The sequence below is a fragment of the Macrobrachium rosenbergii genome, chromosome 47, assembly GCF_040412425.1.
Source record: "Macrobrachium rosenbergii isolate ZJJX-2024 chromosome 47, ASM4041242v1, whole genome shotgun sequence".
Lineage (NCBI taxonomy): Eukaryota > Metazoa > Arthropoda > Malacostraca > Decapoda > Palaemonidae > Macrobrachium > Macrobrachium rosenbergii.
In genome coordinates this window covers 44,504,543-44,524,596 of record NC_089787.1, presented here as the reverse complement: position 1 = coordinate 44,524,596, position 20,054 = coordinate 44,504,543, and the positions used below count along the sequence as shown (strand labels likewise).

The following is a 20,054-nucleotide window of genomic DNA, read 5'->3' as shown; positions in this document are numbered from 1 at the left end:
ATAATAGCGCATTTACATTAGGGGCACGATACTAACTAATGTTACCCTAATTCATGGGATGCCATTTTCTTGTCACTTAGAGTAAAAGCCGTTTCTTTAAGGCCATCAGGCAAAAAACGCCCCAGTCGACAAAGTACAATTCCATAAAAACATCGAAACATGTACATAATGTTCAGAGAAGGTAGTACAGTACAGGTAAAATTCAATCAATTTAAAATTATATACTGTACAGGGGTAATGACGCATCAGAGAATAATAAGTTGTAAAAGTATGTTTGAGCGCAAACTACTTAATGAGAGAGAGAGAGAGAGAGAGAGAGAGAGAGAGAGAGAGAGAGAGAGAGAGAGAGAGAGAGAGAGAGAGAGAGATACTGTAATAAAGTAACTCTACTGCTTTTGTATCGTGATTTATGCGTAGATAACTATAAATACAAATTTTTCATTCTGATTTTACACTAAAAACACGTAAAACTTAAAAATTAAACACACTTTCTGCAGGGCTATCATCTTTGAAAAAATGCAGTAACTAAGGGTATCACATCTTGTAAAGTACACCAACTGAACGTGCTGTAATTACATGCACATACAGATTGCACTGCACTTTTCTCAGAGGTGAACAGAGTAATTTTCAAAGAATGACACTTATACAACTTTTAGTTACATCTCTGATATTACATTAACGCACTGAACAACCTCATTCAAGGTCATAAAGTCCCCTGACAAAGACTTTGAAATGGACATACATACTTGTATGATATTTATGTACAGAAATATAAATATAAATTTTCCATATCGATTTTACAGTTAAAAGCATGAAAACTTATAAAATGTACTTCAAACATTAAACAAGCATTTTCTGCAGGTATCATCTTTGAAAAGTGCAGTAACTTTGCAAATGGGTATCACATCTTGTAAAAGTACACTAAGTGAATGTGCTGAAATTACCTTGCATCATATTTATGCATGTACAAAATAAAAATAATACATTTTCGATACAGATTTACATGAAAGCATGAAATGCATTTTTTCATAGAGATTTTACACATGAAAGCATGAAATGCATTTTTCATAGAGATTTTGCACATTAAAACATGAAATGCATTTTTTCATACAGATTTTAAACATAAAGTAAATGCATTTTTCATACAGATTTTACACATAAAGAATGAAATGCATTTTTCATACAATTTTACATAAAAGCATGAAAACTTGTACATTACTTAAAAATTAAACACCCACTTCTTGCAGGGTTTCTCGAGAATTTAAGTGTGTCTGTGAAAATCGCGTATGCCCATTAGTTAGGTTCCAGTGAAAAGTTTGTGTGTGTGTGAATTCGAGCAACTCAATCGTAAGATCGGCGACACTGTACTAGTGGAAATGTCGACGACATCCAAGTTAGGAATGCCGAGCCTTTGGAAAGTACTGCAGCTCACTAATATGACGTCTGAGAAGGAGTCGAGTATTTATGCCCTTCACCTGTTCTTCCATCTTCTATGCCAAGGCGAGACGAGATGACAGATGTTCCTAAGAGGACACATCTCTGTCCAACGACTCATAAGGGGCGCGTGCAGAGCACAAGACAGAAACCCTAAACAAAAGCCACATGCCACCTAGTGAACAGTTCCTGGGACAAAGACCAAGAAGCTTCTCATCAGTGCTAAATCTCACTGAGGAGAAAAGACTACTTCAGACAGAAGCCTAGGTGCAAGGGTCTATGTTCTTCACAACTGAATCGAGAGAAGCAACCTCAGCAGAGAAGACGATGAAGTCCAGACTTGAAGAACAACTCTGACCCGAGAAGAAGTTCCATCAATGACACTAACCAGCCTGACGACAGATCCAGTCCCAGGAACAGTGTTGCAGAGGACTTCCAGAGATATCCAACTATATCTGTTGCCGCTCAGCGAGAAAGCCTATGCTTGCAAAGAAAGCTGGAAAGTCTCCCAGTCCTGAACACACACAGAAGAACCACTTCTTGTGTAGCTGCTAGGATGTAGCTATCAGGTCAGGTGAAAGGTGAAGTCTTCCAGCATTTGTCTGTAACTCAGGTGAGCAATGCTCGTGAACCCCTAGCAAAACGACAAATATGACGGGAAAACGTAGATATGGATGTTTCCCAAAAGACAGCATGCCTCACTGTAGCGCCCATGGGTCTGGCATGAAGGAGTTTAGAAAACTACCGACTTTGTTGTGCCGGGAGGCAAACAGAAAGATTTGTAGGGATCTCTCAGTCAAGCAGTCTCTTTGTGAATCTTCGTGAAGAAAAGAGTGAAGAGCACGTTCCGTCCCAATCACTCAAACCCAAGGCCAAGCTTTGCCTACTAATACATCCCCACCAGGAATGTATCTGGCTAACTGAGCTGTCGAATTTCACTACAGAACACTCAAGTACCTGCAAATGTCGACAGATGAAACAGCAGGAAAACGATTCCCTCTTGTTAACTGTCGACATATGTCACTACTGTGGTTTTGTTGTTCAACGAAACCACTGAGTGTTGTGAAAACTCATCCTGAATTCTTGAAGGCCAAAGGCTGCCTTGAGTTCAGGATGTTTATGAGAAGGTACTAATCGTCCCAGTCACACACCTTCAAGACAAAGTCTTACAAGTATGCACCTAGTCCACGATTGGTGAGTCCGGGTCATATCCGAGGAAAGTCTAAAAGTGAAGGATCATGGATCCATCAGGTGACTGTCTGGAGGGAACCAGGAGGTGTCTTCCAAGATTGCCTCTCTTGTTGCAGAAGAGAATACCCTTTCACAACAAGGAGAAGCAGAGAGAGAACCCAGTCCGGATGAAGCAGAGTCAAAACAACCTGCAGTTGGCAAGATCCCCTGAGGCAAGAAGAATTTGTACTCTGCAAGGCAGGGAGGAGCTTGGTGTCTCGACCTGAATGACCTCCTTGTCCAAAGAAAAGTATTCATCTGGTGAGAACACTCTTGTGAGCAGGACCGCGTGGCCTCCGAAACTCGGCCCCTTCAGGAACCGCCAAGGATTGCAAGTGATGAAGATTATTCATTAGGGGAGCCACGGTCCTGTCTCAGTCTCACGGCTGATGAATCAGCACGAAGTTCTCTGAGAAATGAGGGTGCTTTCGCAACTTGATGAGGAAGACCTCACTGCTTCAAGCATGAAACTCTGTACCTCTCTTCCTGAGGGAGATGTTGACAGATCCCAAGAAACCCTCCTAGGCTACCTGGTTGTACTACGAGACAATAGGGGAACCGGCACCCCAAACACACCAGGCAGCCGAAAATCCAAGAAAGACAAATTCATCGGAGCTCTCTGTCTGTCTCGCGCCTCAGAACAACTGAGAGGAAAAAGAGAACAGGTGAGGAGAAAGAGTACTTACCTGTCCTGCCAGTAAGACCAGCAGGAGGGAGGCGGACCATGAGCGATAATCAACTGAAGGAGATTACTGCCACACAGGTGAAGAAGAGCACTTGTGCTGTGGCAAAGTGCTTTCTGGTAAGAGCAGAAAGTTCACTCAACAGTGCCGAGAACCTGATTTGCAAAAAACATGGGGCGGGCCGAGCCGCACCAAACCGAGCCCATCACGTGAGTGCAATCCACGCTGGGTGGTAAGCAATGGACTGGGAGGCAAGGGGGTGAGGCAAGCCAGTCTCGTGAATGTGACCATGGCTGTGGGGCGAGCAAGCGGAGCGGTTAAGCCAATCATGCTAACGCAATCGAACTGGACAGGCGGAACATGTCTGCCGTGCTGTGTACTAGCTTACATTCCCGAACTCTAAAACTCCTTGAGGCCGAGGCCCCTCGAGAAGAAGGTTTAAAGGGGAATTCTGTGTCTGCTATCCTGCATGCTCGAACCCTAAGGTTCAAGACATGAGGATGAAACTCGCCAAGCAACCGGCAGCTGGCTGGCAGCATCGAGACAACTGGGCATCTCGGCACCGAGACACCTGGGTCTCAGCACTTTCTCATCATCCCGCCTCTCACCATGAGAACGCTTGAGATTCATAGAATTCAAGTGACTTACAAGACTCCCAAAAGTCAGGAGCGGCTGCTTTCGCTTCCTAAGAAATCAAATGCGCCAGGCACAGAACCAGTCTTTTGATGCAGACTTCTAAGACTGGCAACGAGGGTGCAGCCTCTCAAGGCCGCACTCTTGCAGCCTGACTCACGACCCCCAGAGGAGCATGTGAATGGTTCCCACCTGAGGGTGGGAAGAGCCAACGAGAGAAACTTGCCTCCCAGAAGAGAGGCAGTCCTCAGCAGTTGTGCAGGACTCCTGAAGGAACCTCTTCCTGCTTCTTTTGGTGTTCAAACCGACAGGATCAAGACACCAAGCTGGGAACCCAACCAAGCACTGGTAAGGACTTGGGGAGAGCTTGTAGTGCTGGTAGGAAGAGCTAAGACATCTGGGTGCCAAGGCCCCACTTCTCTCTTGCGCTGCTCCCGAACTGGGCTAGGGATATTCCACAGAATCTGGCACTGGAGCGGCTCGCAAATAAGCACCAGCAGCACCCGTCTTAAGAGGCAGAACCTCTAGGACTGGGAACAGGAGTGGAAACTACGTCTGCGCTACCGACACAAATCATCGTGAACCTCCAGGGCAGCTAGGCAGGATCACAATGGAAGCGGCCCAGGACCGACCACCAGGGGAGGCAACAGGCACGATCAAGGCAGCCGATGCAGGAGCCACAGAAGCAGTTCAGAAGACAGGAGCTACAGCAATGGCCAGGAATGTCACATGAACATCACCAGCAGTGACATGAGTGATCAGGACAGCTGCGGCAGGAGACCAGGAAGGAGCCACCCAGAGACTTGTCACCAAGTCAACAGGAGCAATAACACAGGAAAACACAGCAGGAGCAGACGGACACAAATACGCCAGAGGCAGTGCCACAGCATACATGAAGGCCGGCAATGACAGCGATTGATCCACGTCAGCAGGAACAGAGTTGGAACGATCCCAACGTGGATCTATGCCATTCCAACCAGGCACTGTGGTTGATACCCAGCAAACACTGTATGAACACTGGGACTCCTTCAGGCAAAGATATCCCAACTGAGATATCCAGCCAACTACAGTACTGCTGTGCCTATGATGCTCACTGTCAACCTGAAAGAAAAACAAAGATGATTAGTAGAGGGAGACTCCTCTCGCCCCAAGGGGAACTGCCCCACGCATGAGAGGAGGCCCTGAGAAGCAGTTGCCTTGACTGCCTGCTCCCCACCCCTCGCAGTCTTAGCCCAACAAGCAAGTGAAGAGGGTGAAGGAGAGATAGAAGAACCTACAGGAGAGAGAGGAAGGAGGGAGGTCACCAAGGGTGCCATGGAAGTGAAACTTACTGACCGACGCCTACAACCTCTCCCTCCCCAACTCTCCATAGTGCAGGTGGCGAAAACAACACTCAGCACAAGTAGAAAGGAAGTAGTCATGCCCTTGTACACGGAGAGGAGCCCAAGAAGGGGAGCGAACTTGTTACCTCCAATCAATGAAGGGGAGCAAAGATATTACGCCCCAATGTAACATATCCGAACGTGCAGGGAATGCCTTCAGCTCTATATAAAAGGCTACTGGAAGAGAAGCATTACCACTGGTTACACCCCTCTAAAAATACGCTCTTGGCCACAAACCCAAGACACAGATGCAGGGAAAATGACAGACTATGCAAGGCTATCACAAATCGTGGGTTTGTATACTAATAAATATCAAACACACATAATCTATACAAAAAATACAAAAAGATCCCAATGCGGGATAATAAAGAGCTTAACGACAGTCAGGCAAAGAGATCCAAAATGTCTGTAACGCATGATGGCCGAAAGCAAACTGGAGTTTAACGGCCGTGTCCAGTCACGATAAGTAATTCCTAATGTAAAGGACTGATGGTTTGTATATCGTGTCGGAACCAATATCTGATATGTCCTGTATTTAAAATTTATCGGGTAATAAACAAAACTAATGGCAACATTTTTCTCTAAAATATAACTAGTGTATAACTGATAAAAAATAATATGGTTTAAATGTTCTATCAGCATACCAATGTTGGCTGAACTTTATAATAGTAGACTTCTTTGAGTGCTAAAGATTACTGTGTGATTTTCTACATTTCTGAATCAAAATATAGAATTCATCACCATTAGGTACAGCTGTAAAACCTTCAAGAAACATTGTATTTTCTGACCATTAGGTGGAAGAGCTGGTCTAATGTTTCACATTGTTCTTTCAAAAGTAAGTATCTCTGTTTTGGAAGCTTCCTGCTACTGCTTGACTGCACCCAGCCAAGGCAACTGATAATATTATAGAAGGAAAATCAGTTAAAAGTCTTTGCTTTATTTCCAATCTGTTCACATGAATTAACAGTTGCTTCAATGCTGAACAATCTGCAACATGATTATTCAGTCTTAACAAATCTGTCACAATCTTTTGGTCATCAGGCTCAACACTGCCTAATGGTATTTTATTTCCAAGTATTTTTTCTTCACTTTTCTCTCTGTAAATCTTATAATTACCAATATACAATTTTTCTTTCTTTCTCTAACTGAATAAACTTCATATTTCCAAGTATTTTTGTTCACTTTCTTTCTCTCTGTAAATCTTATAATTACCAATATACAATTTTTTCTTTCTTTCTGCTCTAACTGAATAAAACTTTTCCTAATATAAGAATAAAAGCCTATGCACTTTCTCAGTCTGAATAAACTGAGAAGCTCTTTTAAAGAATCTCTGTAGCTAATTTTCCAACACCAAAGTAGTAACTGCTTGGGGTGAGTTGTTTGACACCAAAATCACAGTGAGGAGACTGTTAACGCTATTTGCATAAATGAGTAATAAAAAAAGGTTACTAATTCATCTAAATGCTTGGTGCTGAATTCATTGTCGCAGTGAACAATTGAAAATTCCAAATACTTACAGATGTGGGCATTGTTAACAAAAATGGAGGTAGTTTATAAGGGTATAACTATATATATGCTCCATTCAGAGCAAACTGGAGTAAAAGTGCGACGAGTGTTAAAATGAAGAAGTTGCAGAGAGATGAGGGGTCCAGCAGCTGGAATACAACTTGGTTTGGACATGCTAATGAGAAGGGATGATGAGCAACAAATCATGAAATTCATTATGAATGCAAAATACTGAAGATTAACATCACAGCACAAAAATCTATGAAGACCTAGAGCAGACTGAATCTGATTGACAAAAATTGTACACAAAAGGACATAGAGGAAAAATTCATTTCAGGCCTAACTTCAAGGCAGAAAAATTCAATGGATAAACACATTTATGAGGAGGATCATGACAGGTTACCTGGAATGGAATCCGAGGAGGAGGAGTCTTGGTGCCATCGAACGGGGAGCTCCTCTGCTTTTTCAACTGTCACTCTGCATGAAGAAGAGCAAACAGTGATTTAGTATATCAATTATTAAATCCCTCTACCAATATGTAAATGTTTCAAGCAGCAGCTGCTTAAAACACTTGAAAAAATCATATAAAACATTACAACTTGACTCCACATTTAATTATAACAAATATGATAAAGTCAAGTCTCACCTTCCTCCTAACAATTCTTTGCCATTCATTTCATACACAGCATCATCAGCATCCCTGTCATCATCAAATTCCTGTACAAAAATACAAAGCCGCATTCATATTTGTACAAAGGCTCCACTGTTATGTAAAATCTACTTTTTATGTACTGGTAAGCATTAAAAATTCCTAATATGAACAACACTGTTTGCCATATATAATTCAATATCTAAAAACACCATGATGGATGTTTTACAAATTATAAATTCTTTTTTCAGTAAATCCTTGAAAATATGACCTAAGTACCATGCGGTGGTGGGAGGGGGCTTTCCAGAGTTGATCTGGCAAGTTCCATCCCTAAACTAAGGCCCAAGCCTGATGCCTCAACCTTCCCTACAAAAACAAATCAAACTTACATAATTCAACCTAGCAGCAAGAATACAGCACTAATGTGTAAATGCAATCCAATAAATAGTTTTAAATCAACCACAAATACTGCAGCTTAGAAGCAAAATGATACCAATATAACTGGTCCACTATGATCAAGAATCATTCTACAGTATAGAAGGAATCATGTCAACTAGTTATCAGAGATTTTCTGTTATTGTCATGCTGTTGGAACCATAAACCCGTCTGATAACTGCGGTTGCCTGTATATACAGTATATATTTGTGTGTGTATTTATATACACAATATATATATATATATATATATATATATATATATATATATATATATATATATACAGGCAGTCCCAGTTTACGACGGGTTCCGCTTTTACGCCGCAGGGTAAATAGAAAATTTGTTATCCTCCTTTCAAAAACTGTCAAAAATCATAAAAATCTAAGAAAACCTTAAACTTTTTAATGCTTTCTGGTATATTCCCTAAACGAGATTGGTGCATTTTATCGAGTTTTCCTCAAAAAATCTAAATTTGATTATTCTGCCATTTTGGAGCCATATTTCTTCCGGCTGAATCGGCCTTGAAAGATATCTCAAGATTGTGGCTTGCATAGAACAACGGCGAACATTGGGTTCTCCTCCCAGTCTGGATATATATATATATATATATATATATATATATATATATATATATATATATATATATACAGGCAGTCCCGTTTTGTTATCGTGTTGCAGGGCTATCATAATATACAGGCAGTCCCCCGGAACCTTCTTTATGTTGCCCCGTTGCAGGGACCGCTACAATGCATTGTCCGATTCGACAGAAGAAATATGGCTCCAAATGGCAGAATAATCAAAATTTAGTTTTGTTTATGAAAACTCGATAAAAGGCACTTTACATCGCTTTCACTACACCCAAAGCATTAAAAGTAAGGTTTTCTAGGGGATTTTTGACGATTTTCGACAGTTTTTCTCAAGCCCACGACGCAGTGTAAAAATGGAACCCTCAGAAACTGGGACACCAGATTGAGATTTGGAAGGTAGGATATATATATATATATATATATATATATATATATAGTATATAATATATATATATATATATATATATATATATATTTATATACATATACACACATATATACATATATATATAGGTCCCTCAGCATATGAATGATTTGTTATTCAGATTTCTCAAAAATACAAAGTAAAAATAAAAAAAATTTTCTGTGTAGGGGCTAAAAATTGCATAAAACTGTTTGGTGGAAAATCGTTTGGGGCTGAATCAAGGGAGGAGAGATGGCATCCTCTCAGGAAAACTGCAATGGCCAAGTAGTCAAAGGTTTATAACGAAATCAATTTTATTCACAATTTGCAAGGATAATCAAAGGAATCAATAGTGTGTGTGTGCTTGTATGTTAGAAGAGAGAGAGAGAGAGAGAGAGAGAGAGAGAGAGAGAGAGAGAGAGAGAGAGAGAGAGAGAGAGAGAGAGAGAGAGAGAGAGAGTAATCATCAGCATCCAGCAGATGACAAAACCTTCATGCATGTATGACTGTTGACGGTGTTTTACACTTGGCTCTTGAGTGCAAGGAGATTAATTATGCCACAACACATTAACTTACTGTTGACAAACAGCAAATTTAAAATTATAATCCTATAAACATGAGGATTTTGCAAACAAATAATAAGTACAAGTAAGACTGCAAGTAAGAGAGAAAAAGAGATCAAATCACTTTTCACAAGGAAGCTGTTTAAACAAACAATCCAAGGGGTGCAGAAGCTGAAGGTGGCGCCTGTGCTTCGTGGATGTGGGATGAGTTTTTACAGTGCTAAAAATCGTAAAAAGTGTCACTTGATAGGTATTTTGCCATGACAAAAGAAGTAATTTGGGTGAATCGACTGTAAGTGAAAGAAACAGGCGAAATGCAGAGAGAAAAATCATCCATGCCCGGCCCCATCTGGGAAGTCAGTGGGAAGCACACCCCATCTCCCACCCAATAACCTGCCACCATCCCCACCCTCTCCTGACCCTCTCATTCAGCACAGTCCAAAACGGCTGCTCAAGTAAGACTTTTGATTTTATTGTTACTGTATTGCATTTGATTGTTTTTATACTGTATCATTATGTTAAATTTATTGTGAAATTTCCTTCTTATTTTTTTTATGTGAATTGTTACTGCTTTTATGTACTGTACATACAGCAATGTTTTTACTATCTCTTCTCTTTTCTCTCAACAGTATAAACGCCTCCATCTCAACCTCAGCTGTGAGTCACAGCTTTGACATATGATTTTGTTCATCTTTTTATGCTGAATTTTATTGTGAAATGCTTTTATTCTTTTATTTGTTTTGTTGAAAACGGTTATCATTGAACTATAAATTATGCTTGCACTTAAAATAATTGTGTTAAAGTGAGTACAAAGGGTGGATATGGGGAAATTCATGAGTGTGGACGAGATTAAATGAATTCCCATTATTCCTTATGGGAATATTCAAGAGAGCTGATCTATGAACATTTTATATTCAACTTAGAATTTGGAAGGAATTAAATTCAGATACTGAAGAGCCGCTCTGTGTGTGTGTGTGTGTATATATATATATATATATATATATATATATATATGGTATCCTTCAATTATAATATACGGCAATCATGGCATCCGTCAATTCATCAACGCCCTAAAAGGGATCACCAGCCAATTGGCCGCCAATTCAATTGTCGTTGACCAATTAGTCCCCAAGTCAATGCGTTGTTGGCCAAATAGTTAAGTTCAATGATTTATTTTTGATTCTCATTCTGACCTTCATTAGTTACTAAAATTGTCTAACGACAATTTTGGTTCAAAAACTAATTTTTAGAAACTTTGCTCTCGAATATTGTATCTTTTAGGAAAGGAGGTAGCTACAATATAAATACAATAAAAAAATGTGAAATAATGTTTATTTTCAGTTGAATTTATAGTCAATGTACAAGATACTATAAAATGAAAAAGTAGTTACAATAAAATTCTAAAAAAATTGGTTAAGCATTTAATTTCTAAAATTTAAGATTATGTGCGATTGCTTTCAAAAAGGTAATTTTTTGGTTGGGATCATATTTTTCCATGACATTTTTATACGCAAGTTCATGTCTCTGTATTTTTCTTTTGCCTTGATCATCTCCTTGAATAAATTTCTGCAGTTTGGCACTAGCAAACCTTTCCTCACTTTTCAAAACATCTATGAGCTTCCAAATATTTGGATGACTCATATTCACTGTGTCTTTTAGTGCACTGTGGTGCTTCTAAACTATTTGTAGTTCTAGCAATCCCGACATGCATCTATCCCAAACATTCCAAATAGTTAATGGATATGGTGGTTCAAGACGCGCCTCCTTTCTCCTCTTCCTCTAAGGGGTCCTATGTAATTATTCTCAAAATAGGAAACTACCGATTGTGGAATATCATCATCATCTACAAGTTCCTCGTAGCTACATCGACATCATCATCTACCGGCAAGAAGGCAAGGGCAACAAAACAGCGATTTTAAGACTAAAACTGTCATCTTGGTAATATCTGCTTTTCATTCCTTCTTGAACGATATGCTTGTACACATTTTGCCCTAAATGAAACAAGCAGTATGATAAATTTGACGAGGAAACGATTCAAGAAATCCATTATGGGCTGCTTTCAAAATCCATAGTCATGCAATCTGGGCCTTCATTCCTGCAGCACCACTTATTTTGGCAAAACGTCTATTATATGTGTTTTGGCTTTTGTTTGATAGCAATGCTAACAATCGTGGTACACTTAAAGTATCGATCTGTACGTGCACTATATATAATTGAAAAATATACAAGAACAGCATTTAAATGTTCCGTCTGAAATGAAATTTAATTCTTGTACACTTTTAAATGTCTCAGCGCTCATCACTTGCAAATATCAGAATTTTGCTTGAATCTTCGATTCCACTATCATACTGTAAAAAATTTCATTAGTGTCTAAGCGAGAATATTCACTTGGAATGGAGAACCCAACATTTGTGTGTGGGGTTGAGGGATAATTAACATCTGCTTGCCTCAACGCCTGATATACTTACGAAAGTTGTTCCACCCGAGGAATTTGTGATAAAGCACATCCATGTTTAACTTTTCAACTTCACCAGCAATTATTGAGCGAGGTGCGCACGAGATGAAATTGATTTTTCTTTAATATTTGAGACCGCAGTCCTCGTGATTTACCTCCTGGCAGTTGAAGCGTGATTGTGGATACCAACCTTCTTAATCTCTGTATAGTTTTCATCAGTATGAAGTCTCGCCTTGCATGCATGATTTTCACACCTCCAGTAGATCTTCAGTCTATCAGCACTTTCCTTATTCTTAGTATATATATAATTCTCTTGATCCACCACTTTGTTTTTTCCTTTCTCAGACGTTAAAATCTTGCAGGTAGCCATGTTGTTGGATGGGTGTATTCTTTAGAAATAACTCGATCTAAGTAAAAAACCTTTGTTTTTTCAACTGTCCAAAACAGGAAAATAATAAGAAAAAACAAACAACCTAGTGTCTTCATTGAGACAAAATGCCCAACGACGAAATTAACTTGGGGACAAATTGTTCAACGACGAATTGAATTGGCTTGGCTGATGACGAATTGATTTAATTGACCGCATTTAATTAGCTTATACGAATTGACTTAGCGCTATATATAATATATATATATATATATATATATATATATATATATATATATATATATATATATTTATATATATATATACCTGTATCACAGTTGACCCTCATTAAGGACTAATGGGGGCAGGGTGTCCATCTTAGCTGATAGTCTGGTTTAACCGGCGATATCTATATGTATACCTATAAATATACAGTATTTCATTATTTTTATAAAGAGTATGAATAATGAACCAATGTAGAAACGCTTGAATTAAAGCTCATGGTAAAAATGAAAAATGAAGAATAAAACAGGATGAAAATTATAGAATTAAGTCGCATACGTGAGATGCCTAGGCCAAGACGTGAACACATAATTGTTAAGTAAACAGAAGTGGAGTCTCTAAAATGAAGCAAGATAATGAAAGTTAGATTACAGGTACACAATCCTTTACCCGAAATCCTCGGGCCAGATGGTTTCAGTTTTTGGAATTTTTGGATTTTGGAACTGCGGGGTCAGGAGCATAATCAACCATCACTATTGCAGCAAAAACATTTTATTATTATTTATATTATATATATATTAAAATGAATGTGAGATAATTAAGATTATTAGTACTAAAATGGTCGGACAATTAAGACCATACGTTCACTAATACATTTGTTTTCAACAAAACATTCCAAAAATGCAAAAATATACATGATCAAAATAATGTCGCATCAGTTTGCAGTGAATCTGAGGACGGTCCAGAATAGGATTCATAAGTGATGATGCATCACCATGACAGGCTGCTGTGGGATTTTTTCATATTACTAAAGTTAAAATTATTGTTGAATTCTTGTTTTCAAGAAGAAATAATTATATAAAGCAAATTATTGAGTAATTTTTGCCATCAGCAGTCAAATAATCACGATCCTGGCAAAGTTCAAACTTAGTGCCATCATGACGTATGTCTATAAATAGGACAGAAGTAAAGGGCTGCCACTGGCTAACAGATCTCCATGGCAACCAGCCAGCCAATCAGGGTTTAGCTGTACTCTGTCTGAGAAATAACATTATGCCTAGAGAGTATGATGATGACATAAGTGCGTGTTTTTTGAATAAAATACATAGTTTTTAATAGTGTATGTATTTTACTGATTACTTCAAGAATAGAATGAATTCCTTCTTATTACTTTGAGTGCAAAATTGTTGGTTAAGAGATTCTTCAGCAACAATATATATATATATATATATATATATATATATATATATATATATATATATATATATATATATATATATATATATATATATATGCTTCAGAAGATATTTACCAACACTGGGTTGACATACCTTTAAAACAAAGTTCTTCTCTTTAATCTCTCAAGAACAGAATCACGCTGCATAAAGGAACTGGCAATAATTTTCTATCTCTCTCTCTCTCATGTCATTTGCCATGGAAACAGATAGAATTACGCTGCATAGAGGAACTGGCAATTCTCTCTCTCTCTCTCTCTCCCTCATGTCATTTGCCATGTAAACACAAGTATTGTTTAGTAACTCAGCTTTTGTCTTCGTAAGGTTTACCTTTGTCGTGTCTTTTCTTTCCTAAAAAATATTCAAAGCATCTTACTGTAGCTTCCAGTCAGGCAGCAGGTAGGTAAAACTGTCGATGCTCAGTGATTGGCTACGATACTTCCTACCGCTCCAGAAAATAGCATTTCTTAATGACGTTACATACTGTGCGCAAGTTAAATTGGTTACAAGTTAAAAGCATTTCAGATTAGTACAGTTTACATAAAATAAAAATATAAATGAAAAGTTTTTATTTACTTTTGGAAAATGAAAAGGAAAACGGTACACGATAAGCGGAGGAACAGTATTTTAAATCAGCTGACCTTCTTCAGTGTCTGTCTTATCTGATATCCGGATTAATGGGGTCCAGTTTACCAAGGTCGACTGTGTATATAGTCATACCCCCGAATAACGGAGGTTAGGTTCCAGAACACCTCGCAGAAGACAAACTTTTGCGTAAGTTTGGCACGGTCTCTAAAAATGCTAATAAATGCTTATTTCTAGAGTTTAAACATGAAATTAGACCTTAATCATGTTTCCTAAAATATTAAGCTAATTTTTAAATGAAATTAAAGTTACTGTAATTTCATTTAAAAGTTAGTTAATATTTAAAAGTTAGCTTAATACACTACCCTTAAAAAAATAAATGGTTGATAAAAATAGAGAGTTGGAAGAGAATTTCTCTCCCTCCCCTCCGACCGATCTATCTTTGAAGTCTTCTTAAGGAGGTCAGGCCGGCTACAATATATGGAGGTATAGGACTAAAAACTGCAAAATCCTGAAAAAAAAATATATGCGCTTTGTATGGCAATGGAGAATGTGCCTACTGAAATATTTTGCCAAAATTCCTTTTAGTTTCAGAGTTACAGGGTATTTAGTAAAAGTAACTCAGTGAGCCAAAAACATCGATCCCTACAAGAAAATGTAGTATGTCTTCTGTTATCGTACATTTTTATAATTATTACATTTTATATCAAACAAATTGTGAGCAATGGCATCTCTCACAACTCCACGCATCATAACAGAGTCACAGCAGCTACCTTCCTCAGTGTGATCAGAAGAGTCATAAAGGGGTGTACGTCATTTTTTCACCTATGTCATTCGATTATTTTACGTCTGTTTTTCTTTCTTTTGGCAAAAATTCATCATGCCAAAGAGGAAAAGACAAGCAAAACATCTTTTATCCCTACAAGAGAAGAAGATTAGCTCCAAGAAGAGTTCAAGAACCGATAATATTAGTGGAATTAGCGAAAGAGAGAGTGGAGTACTATTATGGGAGGGAGGGTCAGCTCGCTTGTTCGGTGCCAGGCTACGCCTGACCTTGAACTCACTCCCTTCTACATCCACTGCTGGTGCTTTCACGTACTAGACTCATATTGGTATACGCACGTCATTGCTGGAAAACGAAGGAAGTAGCAACAATAGCGAAGATATTGATGAGGAAGATAATGAACTCGTTCTCATAAGTAGAAAAGATTGTGAGAGATTTGTGCTAAAAGATTGCCTGGGTGCACATGTACAAAAAATTATATAGTGCAATATGAAAAAACGATGGTTTTGAAACAACAATTAAAATAAAACCTTGCCACAGTGAGTAGCTTGGGCAGCTATGACACCCTCTCATAAGAGAATAATACCCTGCAGCAGGGAAAAGGCAGGGGGGACCAGGAGCCTAAAGAAGCAAGATTTTTAGCAAATGGATCTTCATTTATGATTAAATTATGATAAATAACATAATTTTGGTTTATTAATACCCAAAAATGATTATAACATTCAGAATTGTCATGATTTATTAACATTGTCTTTGTAGAAATACAAAGAAAAACTTTGAACGCCATATCTCAAAACTATACTTTTGACCTTCAAAAATCTATCTCCTCCTCAGTTTTAAAGCTATAGCATTGAAATTTGGTACATAGCTTCGTAAGACGTTCTAGAACAATAAATTGAAGCCCTTTTAAAATTTTTTATCATAATTTTTTTTTTTATGTGATTGTTTGCATGATTTTTCAAGTTTTTTTTTTTTTACCCAAACTAAAAAAATTCATATCTAGCAAAAAAATTACTTTTATAAAAAAACTCTTCATTTTATTGGAGGTCTACATCAGATCTATATATGGCAGTAATCTCAGGTCTTAATATTAAGTATCCACGGAGGAGATAGATTTTGAAAAATGGTTATTTTCAGGATAAATCACGCTGGCGTCACAAAACCAAAGGTCAGAGGCAAAAATCATATGCGGTTTGGAGATGTCCTAAGCCCCCCTATTAAGTGGTATGAATGTTAAAGTCCTGCCCTTAAAAAATGGTAGTAGCCAGCTGACCCCCTTAACCTTGTTTTAAGAACTTCTTTATTCTATGTCTTTTTCTCTTTGTTCTGGAATGCTTTTTTCATGAACAAACAGTGTTTTTTACTTGACTAATTAAAACACTTAATTATTATGTCTCTATGTTTTAGAATGTATATGCCACACTAGCTCATTTACAGTTCAGAGAGGTAGACGGTACAGGTAAAATTAGATCAATTTCAACTATCTACTGTACAGATAAAGACGTAAAGAGAAACAATAAGTTGTAAAAATGTGTGAGCTTAACTAAAACGAGAGAGAGAGAGAGAGAGAGAGAGAGAGAGAGAGAGAGAGAGAGAGAGAGAGAGAGAGAGAGAGAGAGAGAGAGAGAGATTGTCCTTACTTAAGGGAGTGAAATTATTTATCAATTATTATGGAGAGAGAGAGAGAGAGAGAGAGAGAGAGAGAGAGAGAGAGAGAGAGAGAGAGAGAGAGAGAGAGAGAGAGAGAGAGAGAGATATTCTCCTTACTTAAAATATCAAGTTAAATTATTTATGAATTATTACGGAGACAGAGAGAATAACGTGAGAGAGAGAGAGAGGAGTTATTCTTTTGTTACATATCAAAAGATGGAAATTCATGATTTATGAAGGAAAAAGGAAAAAGAAAGAAGGAGAGAGAGAGAGAGAGAGAGAGAGAGAGAGAGAGAGAGAGAGAGAGAGAGAGAGAGAGAGAGAGAGAGAGAGAGAGAGAGAGATTGTCCTTACTTTAAGGAGTGAAATTATTTATCAATTATTATGAGAGAGAGAGAGAGAGAGAGAGAGAGAGAGAGAGAGAGAGAGAGAGAGAGAGAGAGAGAGAGAGAGAGATTCTCCTTACTTAAAATATCAAGTTAAATTATTTATGAATTATTACAGAGAGAGAGAGAGAGTTACATATCAAAAGATGGAAATTCATGATTTATGAAGGAAAAGGAAAAAAGAAAGAGGAGAGAGAGAGAGAGAGAGAGAGAGAGAGAGAGAGAGAGAGAGAGAGAGAGATTCTTTTATTTATCAATTATTATGGAGAGAGAGAGAGAGAGAGAGAAAGAGAGAGAGAGAGAGAGAGAGAGAGAGAGAGAGATATTCTCCTTATTATTCTTTTGTTACATATCAAAAGATGGAAATTCATGATTTATGAAGGAAAAGGAAAAAGAAAGAAGGAGAGAGAGAGAGAGAGAGAGAGAGAGAGAGAGAGAGAGAGAGAGAGAGAGAGAGAGAGAGAGAGAGATTCTCCTTCCTTAAAATATCAAGTTAAATTATTTCTGAATTATTACAGAGACAGAGGGAATAACATGAGAGAGAGAGAGAGAAAGAGGAGTTATTCTTTTGTTACATATCAAAAGATGGTAATTCATGATTTATGCAGGAAAGAAGAAAAAGAAAGAAGAAAGGAGAGAGAGAGAGAGAGAGAGAGAGAGAGAGAGAGAGAGAGAGAGAGAGAGAGAGAGAGAGAGATAGATATTTTAAGTAAGGACAACACTCTCTCTCTCTCGTTTGTAGTTAGCGCTCACACATTTTTACAATTTATTATTTCTCTGTACATCTTTACCTATACGGTAGATATTCAAATTAATATAATTTTACCTGTACCATCTACGAACTGTAAATACACTAGTGTGGCAAATACGTTCTAAAACACAGACATAATAACTAAGAGTTGTATTAGTCCAAATAAAAAACAGTTTGTTCATGAAAAATCATTTCAGAACAAAGAGAAAGATGCAGAATAAAGAAGTTATTAAAATGAGGTTGAGAAGATTCTAAAAATAAATCGGTCAGAAGGGGAGAGGGAGAGAAATTCTCTTCCAACTCTCTATTTTTTTGTCAACCATTTATTTCTTTCTTTAAGGGTAATGTATTAAGCTAACTTTTAAATGAAATTACAGTAACTTTAATTTCATTTAAAAGTCAGCTTAATAATTTGGGAGCATGATTAGGGTCATGTTTAGTATTTAAACTTTAGAAATAAGCATTTATTAGCATTTTTAGGGACCGTTTAAACTTATATGAAATTCCGCCTTCCGCGAGAGGTTCTGGAACCTAACTTCAAGAAGTTCGGAGTATGACTGTACTGTATTACGGTCGGAAGCAAGGAGCCAGGCATGGGAGTAGGTAGATGAATAGTAGGAGAGCCAGTATTAGGAGAAAAAGCAGGAATAGCAGTAGAAGATCAGGACTAGCTACTAAACTTGGTTTAGGAGTAGATTCTAGACTAAGTGACCGTCTCTCGGCTCTAGAAGCCACTTTCCTCTTCCTATCCTCTCTAATTTATCTAGTGCGACTTAAGCACTTTCCACTGCTTATCATCCCAAGAAGAACATTCATCACACGTTTTCTCCTTACTACTGTTTGACCTATACATTTACTGCATATTGAATGGATCATAAGATTTTCTTAACTTAGTTTTACGTCCCTTCCCTGCAATAGCAAAACTAGATGTGCTGGAATCAGACATAATTCTGAAAAAAACTATGCTAACTATCCAAAAAGCTAACACACTGACAAAAACTTGTTTACTACCAAAACAAAGCAATTGTGCATCACCAAAATACATCTGAAAACCGTGAACAAAGCTGCTGCAATGCGCTGGATGTGTACGAGGAGCTGGCAGAAACAAAATTGAGCTGACCTGCCGGCTGTTTCCCGGTACTCTAACAGGGGCGGAGCCTGTCACCTACACAAAAACAATAGATGGGCTACCATGAATTTTTAAAAGGCTGCCACACAAGTAGAAACATTAGCTATGTAAATTACTTGGTAAGTTACTTATATGAAATTATGAAAATAAGTACTCTAATTCCAACATTGGCAAGAATGCTGTGAAATATTTTACAGCTGCAATATCAAGGCAGGTGTAGCTTCAAATTTATCAGCACTCCACAAGCTTAGAACCAGTGTTGAGATGCTCTCTACAACCTAAACTAAAACAAAATTCAGCCATGATCACTTAGGCATTACCATTCCAAGCTTGCAGACTCTCCAACCCACTGAATAGTCTCCTCACTGCATGTCAACAGCTGCTAGTTCACCAGCAAACATATTTAAGAATAAACAGATTTTGTGATATCTTGCACAATGAGCCAAGAGGAAATGCCACTAGTCACTTCAATGACCCAATAAAGGGGGCAATTAACTCATTCTGGCACCTTTTATATCTAGTTGTGAGGTCAGAACTGACAAATTTTTTCAGTATCTGATACAAATAATCTCTGAATCCACATATGTGCTCAAAGCCTATACTTACCACAAAACCAAAACCATTTTTTATGACGATATCTCTAAGTTTTCCATATGATCTGAAGAACCTGTCAAGATCTCTTTCCCAAACTCTGTAGCTGAGACCACCAACATAAACTCTGGTACCAACCATTTCTTCCTAGTAAAATGAACCTGGAATTAAAGACCATGGATTAAAAATCAAAGCAGGTGCTGACTTATAAAAATCTCACATATGACCAAAGTACCCTCTGAAAAGCTAAATACAACTGTACCTAGTAAGAAAAATGCACAAACAATAACTGAGAAAACAGTTGCAGGTATAATGAAATCTTAAAGGAACTGGAAATAAAGACAAATCTTAATTCTTTAAAAGCAATTCAACTCTTCCCAATCTGCAACAACTT

At 37.9% G+C, this 20,054-nt stretch overlaps 1 protein-coding gene and 1 long non-coding RNA gene across 3 annotated transcripts in view; one reads left to right on the top strand and one right to left on the bottom strand.

Annotated features, from left to right (window-relative positions):
* Positions 1-20,054, top strand: part of Ocrl (Oculocerebrorenal syndrome of Lowe) — a 231,832-nt gene that overhangs the window by 21,972 nt on the left and 189,806 nt on the right. The gene's annotated exons all lie outside the window — the stretch shown is intronic.
* Positions 7,324-19,809, bottom strand: LOC136830817 (uncharacterized). The gene is made up of 3 exons (XR_010850756.1): positions 19,676-19,809; positions 7,515-7,585; positions 7,324-7,345 (listed from the first exon to the last, which is right to left on the bottom strand). It is a non-coding gene; the product is annotated as an uncharacterized lncRNA (long non-coding RNA).